At 38.2% G+C, this 25,687-nt stretch overlaps 1 protein-coding gene across 1 annotated transcript in view; it reads right to left on the bottom strand.

Moving 5' to 3' along the window:
* Positions 1-25,379, bottom strand: part of LOC129775208 (uncharacterized) — a 300,127-nt gene extending 274,748 nt beyond the window's left edge. The window contains exons 1-2 of the mRNA XM_055779603.1: positions 25,018-25,379; positions 24,377-24,959 (exon numbers count right to left, since the gene is read on the bottom strand). The gene's annotated coding sequence lies outside the window, so the exon portion shown is untranslated. The remainder of the gene's footprint in view (positions 1-24,376; positions 24,960-25,017) is intronic.
* Positions 25,380-25,687: the final 308 nt, after the last annotated feature.

The following is a 25,687-nucleotide window of genomic DNA, read 5'->3' as shown; positions in this document are numbered from 1 at the left end:
AACCAGACCCCAAGATACTTGAATGACATAGCATGAGTGATTGGTTTACCCAAAAGTTGAAGCTTTGGTTTTGCTGGTCTATGCTTCCTAGAAAAAACCACCATCTCTGTTTTCTCCGTGGAGAATTCGATCCCTAGCCCAATGGCCCAGGTTGAAAAATTGTTCAAAGTATCTTGTAAGGGTTCTTGCAGGTCGGATTCTTTTGATCCTACGACAGACACTACTCCATCATCTGCAAGTTGTCTTAAGCTGCAATTTTGTGTAAGGCAATTGTCAATGTCGCTTACATAGAAGTTGTACAAAAGGGGGCTTAAACATGAGCCCTGAGGGAGGCCCATGTAAGAGACCCGACTTACTGCCGAATCTCCATGAGAAAAATTCAAATGTTTCTCACAAAGCAAGTTATATAACATATTATTCAATAGAGGCGGTAGACCCCGAGAGTGTAATTTGTCTGACAAAACCTCTATTGAAACAGAATCAAAGGCCCCCTTTATGTCCAAGAATACTGAAGCCATTTGTTTTTTTTCGGCGTAAGCCATTTGAATTTCTGAAGAAAGCAACGCAAGACAATCATTCGTCCCCTTGCCCCTGCGGAACCCATATTGTGTATCTGAGAGTAAGCCATTCGTTTCAACCCAACGATCAAGGCGAAACAAGATCATTTTCTCCAACAATTTCCGTATACAAGACAGCATTGCTATTGGGCGGTACGAATTGAAGTCGGACGCGGGTTTTCCGGGTTTTTGAATAGCTATAATTCGCACTTGTCTCCAATCATCTGGAACAACATTATGCTCCAGAAACTGATTGAATAAATTCAACAAGCGATGTTTCGCCACATCAGGGAGGTTTTTCAGCAAGTTGAACCTAATTCTATCTGTTCCTGGAGCCGAATTGTTGCAAGAAAGGAGAGCAAGAGAGAATTCTACCATCGAAAACTCGGAATCAAGATCGCACCTATCTTGTGGTATATCTCGAACAATTTTTTGCACAGGAACGGAATCGGGACAAACTTTCCGTGCAAATTTAAAAATCCATCGATGTGAATATTCTTCGCTTTCATTCGATGAAGAGCGATTTCTCATGTTTCGAGCCACTTTCCATAATTTTTTCATTGACGTTTCTCGTGACAAACCTCCCACGAAAGTTCGCCAATAAGCACGCTTTTTCCCTTTGATCAAGTTTTTAAATTGATTTTCAAGGTCCAAATACGTTTGAAAATTCTCAATGGTTCCACGTTTTCGAAAAGCTTTAAATGCGTTCGATTTATCCTGATAAAGCTTGGAACATTGGCTATCCCACCATGGATTGGGAGGCCTTCGACGAATAGTGGAGCCTGGGATGGGTTTCGTTTGAGCGCGAATCGCGCTGTCATAGATCAAACGAGAAATGAAGTTATACTCCTCCAATGGAGGCAAACCATCTCTGGAATTGATGGCTAGAGCAATCGCGTCCGCATATTTTTTCCAGTCAATGTGTCTTGTGAGGTCATATGCCATGTTTATAGATTCAGAAGAATTCGACCCAATGGTGATGGAAATTTTGATTGGCAAGTGATCACTACCGTTGGGGTCCTGGATTACATTCCACTTGCAATCTAACGATAGTGAATTCGAGCAAAGCGAGAGGTCAAGAGCACTTGGGTTAGCAGGAGGTTTAGGTACACGTGTTGTTTCCCCAGTATTCAAAACGGTCATATTGAAGCTGTTACAAAGGTCATATATCAACGATGAACGATTGTCGTCGTACTGTTCCCCCCAGGCAGTTCCGTGAGAGTTGAAGTCTCCCAAGATCAATCGTGGCTCAGGAAGAAGTGAGCACATGTCAACAAGTTGCTTGCGGCTAACCGCAGCTCTCGGAGGCCAATACAAACTGACAATACAGAGGTCTTTGCCTCTGATGTTTGCATGACAAGCAACAGCTTCGATCCCTCCAATAGGTGGAAGTTCAATTCTAAAAAATGGGTGGCACTTATTAATCCCCAATAGTACCCCTCCGTATCTGTCATCGCGGTCCAAGCGTATTATATTAAAATCGTGGAAAGAGAGATCATTTTGAGAAGAGAGCCAGGTTTCGGACAGAGCAAAAACATCACAATTGAATTTATGAATTAGAAATTTGAAAGTATCTAATTTAGGGATAAGACTACGACAATTCCACTGTAAAACAGTGATATCTCCGACCTCTCTATTTAAATTAGACATCAAGAGAGATAATCATTGCAAGAAGGGGCCATGTTTGCATCAATTGCTGCAAAATTGCCTTTAACACTGGAAGCATTGAGATGACAATGGTTCTGATGGAGTCGGAAACGTTAAAACACGTGAAGATTTGATCCACAAGGACAGTCAACTTTATAAATCCCGATTGGGAAGTTGAACTAGACGGAAAAACAGGGACAGTTGGGGTTTTTGATGTCCCCTCGAGTGCTGGGCCGTTCAAAGGTGAACCATTCCCACGGAAACCAGGAGGAACCTGATTTTGCTTGTCCGCTGCACTCGATTTTTTAGACATGCTAACAGGGGGTATAACCGGTGGGGCTTGTCCTTGAACTTTGGGAGTGGTCACATTTTTGCGCCGGGGATTCCCTTGGAAAATGAACGGTGTGCCCCCGTTAGCTGTGTCCGCTTCCATTTCGTCAACGGGCAACGTGGCGAAGACATTTTGAGTGTTGATTGATTGTTGTTGGGCAAGTGGAGAAGCGCCCTTTAAAATATCCGCAAAAGTGCGTTTTGAGCGTTCCTTCAAAGAGCGCTTCTGTTTCTCCCAGCGACTCTTGTAAGTTTCACAAGCTGAGAGCACGTGTGGGGATCCCCCGCAATATGGACACTTATGCTCAGTCGCACTGCAGGATTCCCCCACATGTTGCTCTCCGCAAGTTGCACAGCGCTCCTTGTTGGCACAATAATCTGAAGTGTGACCAACTGACTTGCATTTGTTGCAAGTCATGGGCTTTGGCACGAAGAGTCGCACAGGCAGTCTCAATTTGTCCACCATGACGTAGTCAGGGAGGGCCGAACCAGCAAAAGTTACTCGAAACGAGTCTGACGGCGTGAATTTCGTTTTTCCCTCTTCTTGGGATACTTTACCTAGTTGGCGACTGTCCAAAATTTTAACGCCCACCAAAGGGAGTCTTTTGAATTTACCAACTCCTTCTTTTATCAATTGGCACGTCAGACCCGTTTCAGTTACCACCCCCGAGATTTCTACGTCATGGGAGGGCACGTAGACACGATACTCTAGGGTGAACCTCTCGTCGATCACAATTGCATTTGCGTGTTTCCGATCACTCACGACAACACGCAGTTTGTTCGGCCTAACCTTAGAGATTTCGACCACGGAGGAATAAAATCTTGCCAGATCTTTCGAAACCTGAATGACATTAATAGATTTTCCTTTAGGTTTGGGCCGGAAAAAAACAACCCATGGACCAGCTCCAGGTGCATCGTCTGGATAGACCTTGACACGAGGAGAGGAAACAACTGAGGGGGAGGACGAGGTCGATTGTTGAGCGGGAGTGGGATCAGTAGGACTGGGAGGCAAGTTCGGGAGTTGAACGGAAGCGGGAGATGGAGGGGGCGAAGAGGAAAAGTTTGCCAATTTTCTTGAGGGGGGCTTGTTGAGGTTAATTAACTCTTTCTCTGAAGAGACATCTTCTGAGGGGGGAACGCGTTTGAGCGACTTCCCAGCCCCCGTTGTAGCTAGTGAGGAGGAAACAGTAGTTTCAATCTCCATTTCAACTTGACCTTCTGCCATTACGGCAGATATGAAATAATATAATTTTGAATTCTTCTTCCTAAACCTAATATATATATATATTATACCTAAATCGCACACCAATGCGAATGAAATGAAACGGTGTCTCAATCGAACCGCGTGGCAATCGCTCGGTACAGCTGCAACGGTAAATCGCACCACCACACGATGATGGAATCGATGACGATGATAAAGCACACACAGCGATGATACGGCACACGCACCGCGCCCGCGGTGGAGAACTTCTTCCTCACGCTGGTTGTGATTGCTGCTCTTCTCACTCGCGCAATAAAGAGAACCCCGTTAGGGCGAAATAACTTCACCAGCCACTGATAACGGTATAATCTCCACTATATGATAGACGCGAACAAATTTGCGACCGATGTCTTCGGACTGCGCGAGCTGAATGAATGCAGCTGAAGGTTGCCCAACCATAAGATAGGCTGAAAAAAAAAAACTCTTGCTATAAGTACTGATATCCCTCAGATACACTGTTACTCAAAAAAAAAAATCATTTGTCAAGCGATAGTACATTCCTACTTGAAATTAATATATTGTTGGCACAAGAAGGCACATGTTTTTATGTCAATGTTTTATCATATTATGTGTAGTTTCGCAGTCTCACTTGGGTTCAAAAATCCTCAGAAATGAGAAATTCAAAAACGTTCTTTCGTTTCTACCAAACTCAGATTAGCATTATTATAAAAATCTACTTTTCATTGGTTCATAACTCTTATATGATGCCTTTTCTGCAGGAGCTCAATATGTCCTTTTTAAACTTTTCCTCTGAGTCCTAGCAAAATTGTATGGTATATATTTCGCTATAGTCAAAATGTTTCTATATTGTACAAACTCTACCGTGCTAGCAATTTTTGGGTCAAATCCAATATCCGCTTCAAATGTTTTTCAACTATTTTTCACTGTATTATATACAACGAAAAAAAAAGATTATATATTTTAGTTTTTTAAATATAAAAGATGAATTTGATTTTCCCCTTAAAGTCAGAAAATACCTTTCCAACCTAAAAACAAAACATCTTTTTACGAACAATGACACACTTATTACACTTTTTATTAACCAAAATCTCTTTAACCGCTCTACAATCTGTTCTTCAACACCAAACTTTTTTTTTATAATTTCCTTGCAAAATCATTTTAACCAAATCCTAGTGAGCCTACAATTAGGATCTTGAAATATCACGATTTTTATTTCAATGTACTTAACTGTACTGTACTGTACCAATTAACTTTTACGTTGAAATATTATATATTTCTTGAAATGTGTCATATTTGAAGCATATGGTTTTTTAATTTGTATATGATCGAGTCTAAAATTGTCTATAATGAAGTTCTGTATAATCGAGTTAGTATATAATCGAGGCCGACCTGTGCTTAATTAGCGTGCTAACTAGGCTGACAGAATAGTTCAGGGATAAGAACGGGACACTTGAACCCAAAAAAAAAAATATTTATTGTTTAATATTTTTTGAAGAATTTTATTGAGTGAATAAAACCAAAAATCAATCCAATCAATAAAATATTCTTAGATGTACCCGCTTGGCTCCTTATAACGAAGAAGTATTTAGATGCTGCAGAGACTTTGCGAAGAAAACCGTTCAAGAAATCTTTATCGAAAACAATTGACCAGTGAAAAACCTTTTGTCGACATTTTAACATTTAACGCGCTGAGTCGGACTTAGATGCTTAAACGATTTAAACTTTGTATACTGTAACCTTTGGAGAGTGTAAATAAAGTACATTGGGTACCCTTGGGTTGGCCTCCTAATAGCGAAAGTTCTGCTTGTTTGCAACCCCACTTAGGTGGAAGCGATCCTTATAATTACTCATGAGAAACGCATGAAGAGGAATTGTCTGCAGCATTTCTTCAAAAAGCCTTTCACGACTGACATAATCAAGTCCATTGTTTTTGTCATAAAATGTGCAGATGACGAAGCCCCGATATTCACCCGATCAATCTATTATAGTAATTCAATTGGGATCTCAAGACAACAATGCTATCTTGGACACAAGTCTCTATAGGTTTTTGAGAACACCTTTTCTTCTTCTTCTTCTTCTTCTTCTTCTTCTTGAATGGCGTTAACGTTCCTTGTGGAACTTTTTTCGTCTCAATGTATGCACTAACTAGCGTCATTTATTAATACTTAGTTGGGTTTTCTTAATATTCGGCTTAAGAAAACCCAACTAAGTATTAATACACCTTAAATGTATTCTGAGGGGCAAGCTCTAGAATACGCGTGACCACAGTGCAAGTCGGAGGAAATTTCTTTGACGAAAAATTCCCCCGGCCAGAACGGGAGTCGAACCCGAACACCCGGCATGATAACGTGAGACGCTAACCACTCGGCCACGAGTACACAACTTTACACCTTACTAATCAAAAATAATTCTTCATTTTTATGTTGAAGAATTCTAATTGCATCATCAACATCTTTTTAAACTTATTGTTAAACTTATTGCGTTTATGTTTGGAAGATCAATAATCGATATGAACTAGGACAACAATACAAATATGTTTTTTTAGTTATACTCAAAATACGGTACAAATTAATAAAAATATAATCAAAATAGGTCGAAAAACGGTACTGTCCCGATCTAAACGATAGGTTTGGTCAGCCTAGTGTTAACTAACCTTTAATATTGGTAAAATTATAATACATTTAATGAAACACTGCTAAATATCAATATTGACATTTTATTTTTTGAAAACTAATTCTCTGTAGTAAAAACTGTAAAACGTTCGCATAAAAGAACAGAAGTGAGTTAGTGAAAGTGAAAAACAATTTTCCGAATAACTCCTGCTAGTGTTTAACATCATACATCGTATGACTAGAAGTAGGTTATATCTTTGACTAGGACGTAGGACTCCTGTTGGCTTAGCAATCAATAAGTAACAAATATAACTCTTAGGCATTTTATCTTCCGAATAATGTGATTATCATACCATTTCCGGAAAAGAATTATTAACGTCCAAATGAGTAATCCATTCCTCCTAGGAAATACCAAACTCAAGTCATAACCGGGATTAAAGGAGATGTTTTTAGACGAGCGAGACTATTTCCCTCTCACTTTGATATTACCATTAAATGGATCTCGTTTCGTTTCTTCGTTTTTAAGAGGCTTTAAACTTGCAGTTCATTCGCATTGTATTTCCGAGCGGCACCGGCTAATAAACCTCCGTTCAGTCAGGTGGCAGAAAAGAAATGGGTTCGGGAGAGAAGAGCACAGTGTTTAGGCGAGCGAGCGTGATCATCCTCATATCACATCGCAATAACAACTAAATGAATTTTCGAGCAGATTGCTGTTATTTCAATATCCTGTTTTCAAAGTATTTTTTTTTAAATTATTGAAACAATTTTTCGAGTCAATCATCAACAAACATATTGCTCTTGGACATTTTATCTTTTGTTTATTGATCATACCATCTCGTTGATCCGGAGCAGAACTATTAAAGCTTAAAGAAGGAATGAATTCATTACTCAGCACAAATATTACGCCCTTCCCAACAATTGGAAACGACGATCGATTGCGGCATTCGTAAATAAATAATTTTATAATGCTGCTTTCATCAATGTGATTTCTTTGATATGGTGAATTATGTACTACACCATATCAAACATTTCGTATTCTTCACTATCAAATCCATAGTCTGTCAATGGCACCCATATGTATCGAGTTATCATCGATACTTCGATTTTCGCTAAATGCTCCTTTCAGTCCGGCTGCAGAATAGGGATGAAATTGGGAGAGAACAGCATAATGCATGGGCGTGTGAGCGCGACCATCCTCATCTCACATCGCAATAACAACTAGGGCTCTGGATAGTCATATTCAAATGAGAATAATCAGCGGATTATGGTCAGGCACGAATGATCATCGGGTTAAGGTTCCTCAAAATAACAAAAACTGAAACTCAGCGGACTATGAAGAAATTCCCCTACGTATTTAACCCTCCTATACTCGCGCAAACGATCTGACAGACTGAGAATCAACGAAGTGGCTGATTTTAATGACTATTAAAACTGAAATTAAAGAAAAAATATTTTCTGGAGATTTTTCATTCAGTTATATCTTTTTCTTCCAATAAATACCAATTACGCCTGAAAATACACAATAGAAACGTTACAATGACACGCACAGTCTATGAGTATACGAATTACGATTTAGCGCGCGAGTACAGGATAGTTAATTGGAAATCACTTTTGGCTTCTTCACGCAGTTTCTCCGTTAACATGACTCAATAGTTAACGGAGTCGTTTAGTCGCTATCCCTCTCTACACCTCTATTGCATTTTGAAGTGACTCCCCTCAAAATGAATTCGTTTATCTCTCTCTCATGTATCACGTATGCATGTATCGAAGTTTGAGTTAAACGTGGTTTGACATATACTACAGGTGAGCTAGATTTTTTGTATTGTACACGAAAATTACTCACACGTATAAAATAGCGTGCAATGTTGTGCTCAGAACCACGGAAAAATTTGAGATTTTTTTTATATAAGTCAGTTTTCCTGTTTGTTTTTTTTTCATAAAATTTAACTCGGAGACAGGGTGAACTAAAATTTTGTTCCTCCCAAACTGCACGCTATTTACTAATACTAACGTGAGGACCTTTATAGCATATCTGATAACTGACTAAGTTCGTTGGTTTGAGTTCACGGTGGGTAGACAATTAACCGTCCATTAATGGTGTAACTACTTTTTTGCATCAGAAATCATGTTTTCGTTTCACATTATACGGACGTAAAAATAAGATTGTGTACGCGGGTAAAGAGATTCGTGTCAGTGGGAAGTAGAAGTGTTGATTGAAGTCAGTTGAATAAAGAGGCAGATTTGTATTCATTAGTCACGTCAATATGACTAATCATTGACTGAAATAGTGCATCAGTCATCCTTACACGCTCGTCAATTCATTTCTAGGCAATTCAATGCATGCTGACGGCGAATGCCGAATTAGTGCTAGTCGAAGCGAAGCGACTGAGTGGAGAGTCGATATTCATTTTTCATCTTCGAAGATTTCGGGCACTCATAACAACTAAATGGAATTCTTCTTCTTCTCATTCTTCTTGAATTATGGAGACTTTCATTCGTCTCTAGCTCCAAGAAGGGCTCTTGTGAAGAAAACTCGACTTCAAACTCCTTCACGGACTACCTTGCGTGTCCGTTTTCTACAACATCAAATGACGTTCTTGAAATGGATTTCCGAGCGGGCGCAAGTTTGTATACAGATTTGTGTAATTTAAATAGCCTGTTTTCAAAGGTATTTTAAGCCTTTCAAACAATTTTTCGAGTCAATAACTAGCAAGCATATAACTTTTGGACATTTTGTCTTTCGAATGAAGTGATTATCATACCACTCCTTTCCGCCGGCAAAGAGGTATTAACCTTCAAAACGTTACACTCCACGTGAAATGCTAGACCCTCTCGTTTTCGAAATTTTGAATTTATATCCCGGTATAGAAATGGAAGAAGTAGTTCTACGTCAAAAATCTTTCTCTGCAAAAGCCCGAAAAGACTCCCATGGAGAGTGTTTGGGTATGGTTGTATCGCACATAAACATAATTGATAATGGAGGTGATGGAACAGACGTAGAATCGCTTATGGCTGCAGTGGATGTTTAGAAAATGTGTTAACATATTGACATATTGACATTAAGGATACAATTTCCATGTATTGTTCCGAACCGATGGCCTTCAGGGCCACCAAAATTCTCTACTAAAGAGTTATTTCAAAAATTTCTTTGATATTTTATATTTCTTTATTTTACAGGGTCTTTCAGATTAAACACTCACGCAACAAATTTTAATAACTTCTACTGAACCGATTTTTATTTTCAAAAAACGAAAATAAAGCTTATTTTAGGACATTTTAGATGTGACCACCCCTTTTTTCGATAACGCGTTTTAAACGGTGAACAAAATTCTTCATGTACAACTCTAACATTTCGACGTCGATACTGTTGAAAATTCGAGTTAATTCTTCTTTAGGTTCCTCCAAGGTTTGTGGTTTATTAATATAACAACACCCCTAGAGAAAGTAATCGATGAGGAGAAATGTTGAAATTCTCACCATAAGGGGACAAAGTTTAATTAACACTAGATTGCCCAAGAAAGCCATTTTGTATATAATTCCGCATGTTTTTTAGAATATTGTGACATTTTGTACAATATATAAACACGTTTATTTATAATTGCAGTTACTTCCCCCTCTTTCATTTTCAGTACATACATATGTGTTATGCCTATATTGCCCAAAAGCAGTCATTTTGACTACTTGGGAATTTTAGATAATCAAATGACTCTCACTATTGAATTGAGTGAATTTCTTATATGAACAGTTCGGCTTTGTATTGAAATGACAGTTTTCATTATTTTTCGATAACCATCACATGATAACATACGAGTAAATAGTAAATTGTAGACTTGGGCGTATACTTGATAACTTTAAATTTCTGTAAAGCAAAAGTAGTATTTATTGTTCGAATGATGAACATGAAAGTGTCATCAATATGCTCAAAAAAAAAAAAAAAGATGTAGGATAGTAGTTCAGACTCTGAAGCAGAAACATCTGGAAACACATTTCAGAGGACCGAATCCAATGGTATTGCGTGGTCAAAATTTGATGAAGGTGATATTCCTGGAAGGCTACCATCTACTTTCAAGGGTGTTGAAGGGTGGTCAGGCTGCACAAGAAAGAATATTATGACAGAAAATATTATCAGTGCATTCTCGTTGATAATAGATAACAATATTATCAAACATATTAAAAAGTGCACAGCAGAAGAAGGCTGCCGAATTTTGAGGAACGATTGGACAACAGTAATACCGGAAATACATGCATATATTGGGGTTTTATATGCTCGTGGAACTTACAAGCAGTGTTGCCACACGTACAGATGTATATGGAAAGGTACAGATTTTTTGATAATTTTTGGTACAGTATATGTACGGAACATATTACAGATTTTCGTCAAAAAGTACAGATTGGTACAGATTTTTCCACGTGTGAAATTTCTCTCTTTTTTTGGTTCGTATTATTACTTGACATCATTATATTCACCTGAGATAAAAATTTCATTACAGAAAAATAAATTCATAATAAAAAATGCACCCCGGTGTCGTTAACACGTAAGTATTTGTAGTAAGTATATGTAGACATAAAGTTAGTAAGTAAATATAATATTTTGTAGTAAATAAATGGGTATTTTTTCATGCTCCATGAGTTTTCTCCACAATTAATATTTTCCATGGTACAGATTTTTTGAAGAAAAAATACAGATGAGAAAGATTTTTCCGCTTCTGGTACAGATTAAAATGTGGCAACACTGCTTACAAGGTATAAAAAAATAAAACTGGTTAATTTCTACTTACCAGTGCCCGAAATCTTCGAAGGTGAAAAAAGAGGACCGACTCTACTCTCAGCAGCTTCGCTTCGACTAGAACTGCTTCGGCAGTCGCCGCCAACAAAATGTGACTTGACTAGCGTTGACTAGCGAGGATGACTGGTGAACTAGTCCAGTTAGTGGTTTTTTTAACTGACTCGACTAATGAATTCAAATCTGCCTCTTCATTCAACTAACTTCAATCCACACTTCCATTTCCCTCTGACACTAATTCATTCCCGCGTACACAATCTTATTTTTACGTCCATATAAAGAGGAACGAAAACATGATTTCTGATGCAAAAAAGAAGTTACCCCATCAATGGACGGTTTATTGTCTACCCATCGTGAACTCAAACCAACGAACTTAGACATTTATCAAGTATGCTATATAGGTCCTCGCATTAGTATTAGTTAGTATTAGGCGTGCAAAATAGCGCATACACACTGCACGTTATTTTATACGTGTACGTGTACGATACAAAAGTATCTAGCTCACCTGTAGCGTATGTCGAACCATATTGAACTCAAACATCGATGTATGCAAATGTACATGGGAGAGAGAAAGAGAGAAACGAATTCATTTTGGAGGAAGTCACTTCAAAATGCAATGAGGAACTGCGTGAAGAAGTCAAAAGTCCTTACTAACTGACTATGGATATAGTCAGTCAGTTAATCAGCTGACTATCCTCAGTCGACTATGACTATGCAGAGCCCTGCTACTTACCAAAGCGGGATCCCATGTTTTTAGAAACATTATTGCCACAGGGAAGTTGTAGCAAATCCTATGATTTATCCGCTTTGGCAAAATAACTAAAAAGGTAGACGCCTACAAACAAATAAATTCGCCTCGGTTTCGGAAATATGGGATATCTTCATTGAAAATATTCAGACTTGCTATTGACTAAAATAGAACAGTTGATGAACAATTATTTCCCTTATAGGCCAGGTGCAGGCTTACACTGCATATGTCAAATAATCCGGAAAGAGTTCTTGTTTCAATTCGTAGAACAATTTTTTACCGAATACGAAGCAGCAAGACAGAAAAAATATATGAAGACGCAAAAAGATAAACTGCAAAATTATCAGATGTAAACCATTCCAACAAACGCTAAATTTGTCAAATACGGCTTTGCTGCAACAATAAAACAAAAATACAAATGATAATGATAAAAAATGTCAAAATTATGCTTGCGGAAGATTTACACATAAAAAGATTTCCACTGTCCTTCGTAAGAAAATGTACAAATAATAATGCATATTTTTGTCCCAGGTGAAATATTGTTTTCATTGATGATATTTACTAATAACTTTACATATAACTGTAAACAATATAAAAAAGTATTCAAAATTAATTTAAAACTAATTTATTTACATATTATTTATTCTTTCGCAAAGCAGTCATTTTGACTGCCTTTGGGCAATCTAGTTATATATAAAGATTAAGTCTTTCTAGTGTTAAGGCTTCGGTTGCTCGAGTAATACGATTTCACTAAAAGTGCACGTTCTTGTAAAGTGTACATCTTGACACTAAAACCCATCCGATCAGACTGAACGAGTAGCCGAATATTATCGTCGCGAAGTGGGGAATGCAGTGTTACCATCGACGGAGCGAACATTTTTTTAAGGAGCTATTCGATTAATAATACCAGTTTACCAGTACAAATTGGAAGAATCGTCTTCAACATAAACTTCGCTGACTAGAATGTGATCTAAATCGAATGTTCTTGAAACGATATATGTATGCTTGGTCCAAACTCCACCAACCACTCGACATGGGAGCCTCTTTTATCAAATATCATAAACCTTCCAACCACAATAATCCAATCTACGTAATTACTTTACACTGGAGAAATAGAACGAAACGGAATATGCAACCAATCTGCAAACTCCAGTTCAGGAAGTAGAAAAGTATGCACCCAAAGCTCTATTTCTCTGCTTACTCTACTATACCCGCTCGCTCCACTGCCAAGTTCACCGGGCTAAAGCAAAACTTCTCGCAATTACATTAAAATCACCAGAGCCAGCGATTTACATAAAGCCTTAAATCTCGCCCGTCTCTGCAGCTGAAAATCGACATCTTTAGCGATCTGGAACCGACAGACCCATAACATTGTTTACCCAACTACTCCCCCTGTTTCGATTCCTCGCCCAGCCGGCCAGGTGAGCTCTCCGTCACCGGCCCAATAAAGTGCGATGTAATCTTTCTAATGGAAGTTCATTCACTGTAAGCTCCACCGGTGGAAACTGCGGCGATAGAGAGCTGGTGGTGGTGATGGTTCCGCTGCGAGGTGGGATCGGGTAGGGGTATATCCTACTTTACGATCCATCCAAACAACATTACGTCTAATCTTCGCGGCCGGGCAATTCGTCTCGCTTCAAAAAACACCACTTTCACTTTACTTTATTTAAATTTTGCCTTTGACCCGTGGCAGACCTCCCACGCTCATCACCCCCCGCAAAACGAGATGCAAGAGACGCCAAGCTGAGGCAACGACTGTCCGCAGATCTTCACTGTGAGTTGGTTCGAGGTAGAAGGAAAAAAAAGTTACGGGTTGCGTTTTGTTCTTTCGCACTTTCCCAATTTCCCGTCGCGAAAGAAACGAAGAAAAAAAGACATTTCACTTTCAGCCCCGGGTATAAAAACCCCTTTGCCGACCACCAGAATGGTGGGTGGGAAATCGAAACGGGGAAAAAATTGAAATGATAATCAAATTCAGCTTGTTTTACTTTGGTTTTACACTTTTCTTTACTTTGAAAAGTGGAAGTTTGGGAAGCCAGGGAGAGAGAGCGCGAGGAAATTCAGAAAAACTTTGGTGAAAAAGAATGGGTGGACTAGGAAAAAGTTGTCCAGTGTCCGTTCCAATATTAATTATTAATAAGGTCAATTTGAGCAGTGTCCGGTGTTTCTCGGGTCGGCTCGGGTTGTGGGAAAGTAAATTGGTGTGATATCTCCCGAGAGGGTTCCTTCTGCCTGTTGGGTCCCATGAGAAGGCGGTGTTATCATGAGCCACTGTGGGATTAGAAGGAGAGGAGAAAGGCTTCATTTTGTGGAGCACCGTTAACCAGTAATGGGATCGGACCAGTTAGTCTTGGGCAAGGAGGAAGCTTTAACTGATTTTGAGTAGAGCGCTCCACAAATGAATAATTAAAACTAATGATCCGGTTGAGATGTTCCGATGGTGAAGTATTTCGTTGCAGGCCAGAGTGAGGGAGATTAACTACCACCGTCTCAACATATGATACCAAGAAAATTATTCGAACCGATTTGGTTTTGATGAGATAACCTGTTCTGGGTGCAGAAAATTCCGATTCGGCAAGGATATAACTATCTTTTCCAAATAACGATACAATGTAGAAAGCTGGTACACACGCCAAGCTGATGGAAAACTTCCACTACATCCTTTTGAAAAACAAGCCTTCCTATATGGTTGTCCCCATTTTATTCTCTCCGTTCGCCGAGAAATACGAGTGAAAACAGATAGAAAGGATTAGCTACGCTAGAGAGCAACTGAGAATGCGAAATATATAAAACATTATATGCATGGGAACTGGATAGAGAAAAAATAATGAAGGGAAGGGCCAGAAAGTATAATACTTTCCGGTTCGGGTTCATCTACTCGGAAGCAGTCGAATACCTGCGGCGGATCTCTACATGCTGACACGCGGTGTTATAGCGAACTGCACGAGTCACATAAAACACCGAGCAACATTACCTATAAACTGTGAAATGTACTCATATCGAGGTGAGCAGCGCCGTAAATGCATGAGATTTATACTCTTCTTAGCTTTCCCGGCAGTTTCCCATCCTGGCGTGATTCGAACGAATAACCAGAAAACTAATGCATTCTAAATCTAATGCCCGGTGTGCCAGGGATGTATTAGGGGAGTCCAAATTTACTATACTTTCAGTGGAATTGTGAAATCAAGAAAAATCAGTGAGCCTAGTAACTGAATGTTTATGTAAACGCTCGAGGACGATAGATTTAGGTTTTTCGTTCTTTCCATGGGTCGAAAAAATACGAGGAGAGAGTAACCATAAGGTGCCATTTACCCAGATATTATTCGTAATTGTTATAATCTATGTTCGTAATTGAATACACTGAAGAGTGAGAATTTTCCGTTAATCATCATGGATAGAATTATCTATTGATATTCTATTGACTATTGATAAGTATTCTTATCGACGTCAAGAGATCTAACAATGTTCTTGATGTAACGATTATCTTGTGGCAGTTCGATAGGTCTTTTCCTGCGAATCTTCTTTAATCAATTATTGCTTCTGGGCAAACGTATGAAAACGGCAGTTACGATTCGTTCATTCCAAGGGTTTGCATAGAATTTTGTACTTTATGTACAATTTGTGATGAATTGCTCCTTCAATTTACTCAAAAAATCGACCTGTCGACTTAAAAATGGGCTAAACATGGTAATTATACTAGGCTAAAATGGTATCTGCTTACATAGAAATCCATTGCAATAATTCAAAATTTACAAACCATTTTCTAAAACACTACAAAAACCTTTTTGGTACGTTTTAAAATTGATGCAAAAAATTTAAAAAAAATTTTTTTTTCGTCAAAGCAAACTGCAATCATTATTTATCGAATTAATAATCATCAAAGGCGAAGATGTAATTTTTCGTTCAAATGAAAATATCTCTGAATTGAAAAATCCCATAGGAATGTTCTAAGAATCACATGAAAGCAGGTTGATGATGCTATTTGGATTTGCTTTTGAGTTGGTTAGTAAGATACTGTGTTTGTCTACAAAAAATGGAAATGAGAAATAAATCGATTTATTTTTCTTCCAGACATTTTTGTCTAGTATATTTACACAAACTAACATGAAAATGTGTTTGTGAAACATTAAAAAAAATGCTTTAGAATTATGCATATCTAATCTTCATGCGTTGAGTTGAGCATTTAAAAAATCACTTAAACATCACTATTTTTTGGTCGATTATATTTTATCTTGTTATATTTATAAAACAACTAGCTGATCAGGTAAACTTCGTCCCGCCCAAAATTTATTATTCGTTCTCACATTCACGTTTTTTTACTAAGCGCACGTTCATGGGTCCAATTGCAGAACTGTTCATTGATTGGTCTTCTAATTTACCCTTTAAATTTACCTTTTACTATAAATTTCCTAGTACTTCTACCAAAACGCGCCATTATAATATCAGATTATTTTCAGACACAATTCTCGTTCAAAATTTTTGAACCTCTTACATATAACATGCTTCTCCGTTACATGCAATAATCGGGCAATTCCTTTCTCGAGTTTTGCTCTTATCAACAAATTCGGCGATCCATTATTTATATAGATAGAAGACGATATAGGAGTGCGTATTATCACATTGAAATCCGTTCCCACTTTCGAACAATGATCATTTTCGTTACCGCAAAACTTCCCATGGACTAACAACGCTTGTTACTATGTAATTGTAGAACTTATTCAAATTGAATTTTCCTAATTTTCCCATTTTCCTTCAGGGTTTTCCGAACATTTTCAATTGTCAAGTTTGATTGGAATATGTGTATTATTTTTATGGGACCTCCTCTTCATTCCAGAGGAGGGAGGAGTGTCATAGAAACATTTCTCGTACCCAAAAACCCTCACATCCTAAATTTGGCTTTATTTGCTTGATAAGTTCGCGAGTTATGCAGAAGTTTGTGTTTCATTTTAATGACAACCCTCTTGCCCTTAGAAAAGGGATAGGTGTGTCGAACCCCCATAGAAACATTTATTCTTCCCTAAAACCTTCATATGCAAATTTTGGTTCAATTTGCTTAATTAGCTCTCGACTTATGCAGAAATTTGTATTTCATTAGTATTACTATATTTTTCTGTTACTGTCCGGCTGGTTTGGAGATAATCAATCAACATAATTATTATCACGCCCCAAAAATCTTATTCCGTATCCTTTTTCATTTGTTTGCATTAGAGCTGAACAACAAAGTCATAGTGGTAGACTATGGGGGTCTACTCAATGAAACCAACAATGGTTGTACCAGTATTACCAGTCCATTTTCGATAAATAGCGGAATTTTTGGTTTTTTATCTTAAAATGAAGATATTCTTGTTAAAATTGAAAGAAACAAAATCATTACCTAGAGGCAAATGAATGCTACACACTGAACGACAGTTACATTTTCGCACTGTTCATAAACCGAAAAAAGCCTGGATTTTTCGCGTCAAAATATGAATGAATTTGTCATATACACGAACGGATTTGGGTTTACCAGCAACAATAATATCACACGACCTCTACAGGCTCTTTTTACTAGGACTATATTCTTTTTGATTGGACATGGTTGTGAACACCTGGGCTCGTGTTGCTTTTTCTTAGGTGAATATACTCAAACCAGTTCGTGTACATGTCTATTGGAACATGAATAAACATTGTAATCATTGTCGAATGGTCAGTTACGTTTAGACCATTTTAAAATTCATAAGGATTGTCAATGAAAAATTCAAAACCATCGGCTGATTTACATGTCAATAATTGGCGACATTGCCATTTCGGCTAATAACCTTAATAATAATTCGTGTTGGCATACTATTTTCCCAAATACTGCTGAACGAATTTTTCGATATTTTTCAATGTTTCCGAAATTGCGACCTTGAGCTCTTCAATCGTGGTGTACCGTTTTCCATCAGTGTAGATTCTGCGTACAAGGATCCCCCCTAAGATTTTCAACAGGATTCGAATATGAAGAGTGAGCCGACCAGTCCAAAAAAAATAATTTTTTTGGTCTTAATCCTTTGCTTAGTTTCATTGATGATAGTAATAGTAGCATTGTTTTACTAGAATGTGATTTTTTGTGTGACGATATTCACGCTAAAATGGTAGGAGAGAGGATTCCTGAACATATGTGTAATCCTTGAATGATGTGAAAGCTATCTTGAGCTTTCCGGTTGCACAGAATTCCGCCAAAACCATGCACGAGCCTCCATCAAAATGCCTGGTCACAAAACACTGTTCCTTTTTCCGTAAATCACGCCAGTACCCGTTGAAACCATCAGGACCATCCAAATTGAACTTTTTTCGTCAGTAAAGATAACCTATACATTGGAGAACTTTTCGTTAAGGTATATAGCAAAATGTATTCTTTTGGAAACATTCTTTGTCACAACATACCATGTCCCACTGTCGGTTCATGTGAGGTCTGGCAAAACTCAGACGTCTTCCGATGTGAGATGGTGTAAGATGAGGAGTTTTAAACTTTTAAGTCCCCTTTATATGAGAATTTTTAACCAAAATTTGATGAATTGTCATCCGAGTAATATTTAAATTCAAATATTGCTTTATTTGCATAAGCGATTTTCAGTTATTCGAAACTGTTCTACCTATTTCCTACTTATCCCGGTCAGAGAGCTTCGATTCACGTCGAGCTCTTTCCTTTTTACCGTATCTCTTAGAATTCGCCAAATAATCAGGCACTACTTGATGGGATCATCCAATCCGACGAGCAATTTCTCTGATACCAGCATTTTCTTGGTGGAATGCATCGATTTGTCTTTCTTCTCTCTCCTTGAGCAATTTTTTTTCGGCATTTTCCAGATTTATTGATCAAAACAACTAAAACAACAGAAAATGTAGCTGGTCTTATAGAAACTTGAGACTTGAAAAATACAAAAAATTCGTTCACGCTTAGCGCTGGCACACACACATATGAAAATCATGCAGTGTATGGTAGTCACCAATACCTACACACTAGAATATAAATTGAAGCATTGTTTGTTTACAATGACACAAAGTAGCCAGATTATAACCTGGTCTTTTAGAAGTTGGACAGAGTGTACGTGGTGTGGCAAGGTGTGTGAAATGCGCAAAAGTGATTAAATGTGTAGTTGCATCAATCAATAAATGCAGAAAACTGAAAATCCTCAATCAACATCTGCAAAAATTCAGATTATAACGTTTGGGATGATTTCATGATAGTAACTACAGACGAACAATTGTTCATATCTTGGCATGTGTCAGCATCAATCCGCAGATTCTAAATCCGTTTTGATCAACGATGGCAATTATAACCTTCTTACATATCTCATAAAATAATAAAATTACATAAAATCAAAAAAATGGAGTGGTTCTATAGTTATGAAACGCAGTGTATTTATTGAATAGAACAAATTGAATCATTCGAAAATCAGAACACTGTATCTTTCTCTCTTGACTAATATATGCCCAGACCAGCAAATCATATATAAGACAGCAGGATCAGACCATGTAGATTTTAAAAAGTACATGAAGAAATCATAGGATATCTCCGTAGGTATTGAAACTGCAAAAATACACCCGATCAATTTGTTTTGAATGAAAAATATCAGAAAATGTCGATATTCTAAGCAAATGGTTTCATAGAACCTCAATGTCCTAGGAATTGTTACATTTTTGTGCTACTTTTGAATTGATTACAACTATTACATTGTTTGTTTTTGTAACAGAAATACGTTATAATAAATATATTATCGTAGCGCAATGTAAAGAAGTAATGGAAGTTTACAGAATACCAGGGTGGAATCCTGTAAACTTTCATTACACCTCAATGGAGCATTGTATTTTTACTAAGGTATATGCCCACTTGCGCTACGTGGATACAGAGCTAAGATTATGTTTCCAAATTGGATTTATAAAATTGATACACATATAAATATACATTTTCTGAGAAAAAATCGCATATTTGATTTTTTTTTCCAAAATATATATTTTTATAAAGGCTCATATGGCGTTAGCCCCACGGGGCCGGGAGCTCAATACAATTTTTTCTTATTATCTATGTTAGTAATATGTAACCGATTACTCGCGGTTGGCTCGAGGTTAGTATTACAAGTGTTTACGTAATTCGGATGTTGCTGTCTCCAATGCTCTGTACGTGTGCCCGACACGGGATACTTCCTATTGGGATGCAGCTGACCATTAATCAGCAACGCCCCCCTAGTCTGTACCTCATATCTAGCGTGGTCTCTCGTCTTTCTCGACTCGAGGAATCCAGGATAGAATGGTCACTAGCCGGCGCAATCATCAGTTCGTGTAGAGTTGTCATGAGCGGTACAACCTTTGGCTCTTGTTGAATGATCAGTGGACTGCACAACCTTCGGCCCGTGCATCTGTAAAGAGTGTGTGTATGTATTGCCGCGACTAAGTAAAAGTTTATCGATCGGATAGGAGGGATATGAAACGGGGACACAACCAAGGAAACATCATTAAACGTTGACATCGGCGTTTCTGAGGAACAGGTATAGATGAAGCAGAAGATCAGGATCCCGGCTACCTAAGATATCCCGGACGGGGATATCCGATTGTCTGCCTTGTGCTCTCAGTGCTCTAGAGAGCTGAGAGCGAGCAGCATGGAACCGGATACACGACCAGACAACATGCTCGATGTCGTGGTAGCCATCGCCACAATCACAAAGATTGTTTGCTGCGAGCCCAATGCGATAGAGATGCGCGTTTAGGTTGTAGTGATTGGACATAAGCCGAGATATCACGCGAATGAAATCACGACCTACATTCAATCCCTTGAACCATGCCCTCGTCGAGACTTTAGGGATAATCGTGTGTAACCAACGACCGAACTCATCTCCACTCCACATGCGCTGCCAACTTACGAGCGTATACTTACGAGGAATGTGGAAAAATTCATTATAAGCAATTTGCTTTTCAAAAAGAGTGCCTTCCGCTTTCTCATTTCCCGGAATCGAGCAATGAGAGGGAACCCATGCTAAGGTAATCTTTAATAATTTTTCGACCAAAACACTCAATAGTTGTCTTATTCTTGTTAGGAAATAAGATGAGCGTTTATCAACCTTCATTGAGCGGATTCAGTCAGTAAAGAACATTTTATCAGATCTAACTATGCCCCCATATTCTGCCGAAAATATCGGCGGAATAGAATCGGAGCGTAGGTGATCTGGGATTCCATGGATTTTTTGTCGCATGGACAGATCAAAAATGACAGAGGAATTGCAAAAGTATGGGAAGCAAACTTGGTTGGAGATGCCTGGTGAAGGGTGCACGTCGTAGGTAAGGTACTCATGGTATAAAGACATAAAACTTGACTGAGGAATCAGTTGGAGTAGATTTTCGAAGTTATCAATCACCAATGGATTCATGATCTTGCAACGGATGAGAAATCTGTAGGATAATTCTGTGAACCGAAGAGTAAGCGGGGTACTCCTGCCATTTATGCCATTAATGAATATTTGATTATGGCAACCCTGCCCGGTAGCGTTCTGGAAACTTCTTTGACATACGTCTCGTCGTCCATTATGCGTATTATCCATAATATATGCACATAAAGCTTTCAAGTCCTCCTTAAAGCACGGTTTTGGTGTTCCGGGTCATCATCTTTCGGGGTTTGGATCATTACGATGCTGGTATCAACTTTCTTGGCCCACTCATGAATAGAGGCAGATCGATACGTACGAATATAAATCACGACACTTCTTGGTAGATCCTCAAGGAACACGCATTGTCAAACTTCTGAATTATTCGTTTCATACTCTCCGGCCCAATTCTGTATCTTTTTACGATTTGACTGTATGCTACATCGGTGCACCAAATGTGCGAGACTTTTTTTTTTCTAATTTCCAATTCGATTTGCGGCATCTTGTAAAACAACTTTGGAAACATAATCAAGTTGTCACAAGTAAACAATACATGCTGTGAATACATAGAGACTCGGTTAATCACTCGATTAATTCAAATAATCGAATACCTGCAATTTTAATCGAGTAATTCTGTATCGAATAATGAAAGACCAAAATATGAATAAATCGAATAATTATCACAGTAATCGCGATTAATGAAAAAGGGTGCAAAATTTGTTTAACCGTCACGATGTTTTGTCGAAATTCATCGAATATGCTAAATCATTTACGGTTGAAGCATAAAAATAATTTTCTGGTGGTGAAGGAGACTAGGAAGAAGAATTCAGCGTCTGGAGGAGTAAAAGGCGGAATTGAAGGAGGTGGCCTAAGCTCCCGTACTAAAGTGGTAGTATTAGTGGTTAATGATTCTATAAATCTACTTCTGTATCATGTTTATCTTAAAATTATATTTAATGTAACTTTTAAATCTTTTTTATTATCAACAGACATTTTCATTACAAGAAATAAATGAAGGACAATTATTCGAATGAATCGAATATTTAAAAATGGGCACAATCGACAATCGACAATCAAATAAACGAAAAATTTAAATATCTCTATGAAAACACGTCTAGAAAACATGCACCCATTTGTAAGTGATAACGTATAAAATGTTTGATATTGCACTTCGATACACTCCTTAGATCATTGGTTGCATAAGTAGGCGCTGAATAAAATAGATATCTTCCATTGATTTTTAGCGAAAAAAAAATCGTTAATAATCAACTGTTTTGTATTGGAAAAATATTTTGGATCGGAAAATACAAGAAAAATGCCCTCCTGGATTCGTACCGCGCTATCGGATGCGTTGACATAAGCATAAAATATGAGGGGACTATTTTCAAGGGGACATCACTTATTAATGAATAAATATTTATTCAACATTGAAATCGACATGCTTGTTTATATTCGATTGTTCGAAACAGTGATCACATGATTTGGTCATAACTGATCGAATATTCTGATTGATATTATGAGTTGTAATCTGGAGGTTTACGTAATTTAATGCCTTTATTTTTCATTCATAAATTTCAGAGAATTTTCGAAAAGTGATGAAGCTACAGCATGAAAATCATCTGGAAGGAAATAAAATACATTATCTACACATTCCAAAGAAAAATTCAAATTTTCTCTTGCGGAACTTTTACCGAGATCAAACAGGAAGGAATAACGAAATTTTCTTGCTTTCCTATAACCGCTATCAATAAAATGATTTAAAACAAAAATGTCAGATGCATAAGTCCTCTGATGGAAAAAATCAAACTACTTTCCGAGCAACCCAATGCTTCAGTGCTCCAGTATGCAATTAATTCTTTTTTTTTGCATAAATATATATTTTTTTTATTCTCCAACATTTTTGTTTGATGCAATTCACTCAACATATTAAGTGATCAACTATTTTGAGGCATTTTTTTTATTCTAAATAGAAACTAAATGACACGTTAACTATAAAACATATTGATTTGATTATTAATTATTAAAACTATCTTTCTACCCAACCTAACCTTAACCTAAATGTACGATCCTACTATAGCTGTTCCGAACAATTAAACAATCGGAATTAGAACACCTCTCTCTAAATTCCTGAATATATTTTTGAAAATTCTCATCTAGGGTAGGCAGGATCTTTCGTGAACCTCCGTTGTTCTTGTCCAAGGGGTAAGTTCAGAATGATTAAAAAAAATATTCTCAATGCGTTGAAATCTCAACCTGTGTTTCTGAGTACAGCCCTTCCAGGCAGGAAGCGCCTGAGGGGTAAAATTGCAGGGTAAATGATCTGTTTATAGAAAACCATCTGATTTTTCAGACGAAGTTTAGAGTTTCTGCCAACAATGAATACAAAGATCGGAGCAGAATGTTACATTTTGTGGAGATTTCCCAAAGTTTCCCCACTCTCCTGGACCATTTAATGTGGGAGTCACCAAACCGAACTTTGATGTTATCAATCGAAACAAGTCTGTAAGATCTTGAATGCGGGAATAGGATAGTCTGAGTACTATTAGAACAGACAGCATTGCATTAAGGTAACTGATAAAAAAGTGGCGTTCCTTTATCTATTTATTATATAAAAAAAACTGTACCGCTGTTTGATTTCCCCATCAATGCTTTTTTCGCTTCAATGAAGGAAAATGATCCACAGAATCATACAGTTCTGACATTTCGAGTAGATTGGATAAAGTTCTAAAGTGGCTGCATATAAGTCTATTAGATAAATTTTTTATCAATAATCGTATCAATAAATATGATTTTGACCAATTTGTAATGTGATATTACATTCTGGGACAGTCTTTATGTTGGAGCATTGGTGAAGAAAATAGATTCACATTATGAACTAAATGAAAGTAATTCCGTGATAAACACACCGTTATGAAACACCAATATCTCATTTTACTGTGCCTTCTGGACTTAGTTCAAAGATTGTAGGGCATAGAAACATCATCCTATACCATGCCATCCGTGCAACTGGTGCAAACATTTTCCCTGAATCAGCCTGAAAAATGGTGTAGCTCTTCACAAACACATTTTTTCCGCTATCATCACTCATAATCATGCTTACCGTCTTGTCGGATGTGTACACCGTGGAACACCACCGAACTGCACGTAAAGCACTCGGACGTCTCCAGCAACACCTCTCCTTCTCGTTCTGCTCACCGCTCGCTGGTTCGGTTCCTATGCAAATTTGAATCTGCAGCCGTTTCTTTCTTCGCGGTCTGCTACCTTCGACTTTTTCATTTCACGGACTGTCGTCCCACCTTGCTGCACGGAGCTCGATTTTTCCACGGTTTCACGGGCAGCCACACTTTCCCGTTCACACTCATCAATTATCCAATTTTACTAATTTAGTGCCTCTGCGCTCGAAGTTTGGCCCGGTTGTTTTTCCGTTTATTCTTTCCGCTTTTTTTCTCGCTTGGTTCCTTCCAAGTTTGACTTTTTATTAACACACGCACAGCACCAGAGGCAAAACCTCGGAAATATGACTTTCGGAACGATAATAATAAAGATTAATTAGACATAGTCCACCAACTGTCATGAATTTCACCATTCGGTGACTTTTGATTCTTCCGTTTGTGGGTTTGTATGCTAGATTTTCCTTCCGAACCGGTCATTAGTTGACCTATTTCCACGAACTACGCTTGGAGCTGCGGGAATTAGCAAACATCAATTGTGGGAAAAAAGCAAACACTGCAAAACCACTACCAGCTGCTGGTACGCACGGTAATAATCATAATTTCACACGACGCTTGGTATTAACGGCCAAACGGACGACCAGATCCTGACCGTTGTTTGATCCACAAACGCAGGGTGTCAGCGGCTAGTTGCACTTTTTAGCAACGTAGTGCAAAATACGGAAACACACGAATTAAAAAAAAATCGCCCGGTTTTGACCAGTAACAAAAATAAAAGTAAAAAAAATATCACCACAATCTCAACCGTGCGTAATATGCCTGCGCTGTCCACTTACACGCACTTCCAGGCTTGCAAATCAAAAACCATTTCCCAACCGGTCCGACGTTCGAAGTTCAGTTCGAAAGATGCCTCCAACAATCGCGTCCGATCCGTCTGGTACACCGAGCAAAACTGGCGCCTTCGAGCTGGAAACTGCCGAGATTCACTTCGATTACCCACCCCCTAGCGCTGTCGTCCCGTTGCCAAACAATAGCCCACCCTCACCCACTGCTGCTGCTGCTGCTGCTGTGGCTGCCTTTGTGAGCGCATCCTTTCCAAAGGATGCATCCTCCAAATGCACACTAGCAACGAACAACCGAACCGACGATCTCTCCCACTTCGGGCCCGAGAGAGATGCATTCCTGGCATTGGGTGGCGCGCAGACTCGTCCTTTGGCTTCCCCTCTTTGTTTTGATAGCGT

The sequence above is a fragment of the Toxorhynchites rutilus genome, chromosome 3 (genome assembly GCF_029784135.1).
Source record: "Toxorhynchites rutilus septentrionalis strain SRP chromosome 3, ASM2978413v1, whole genome shotgun sequence".
NCBI lineage: Eukaryota > Metazoa > Arthropoda > Insecta > Diptera > Culicidae > Toxorhynchites > Toxorhynchites rutilus.
Note: the sequence above shows the minus strand (reverse complement) of the source record. Positions and strands in the feature narration are given on the sequence as shown.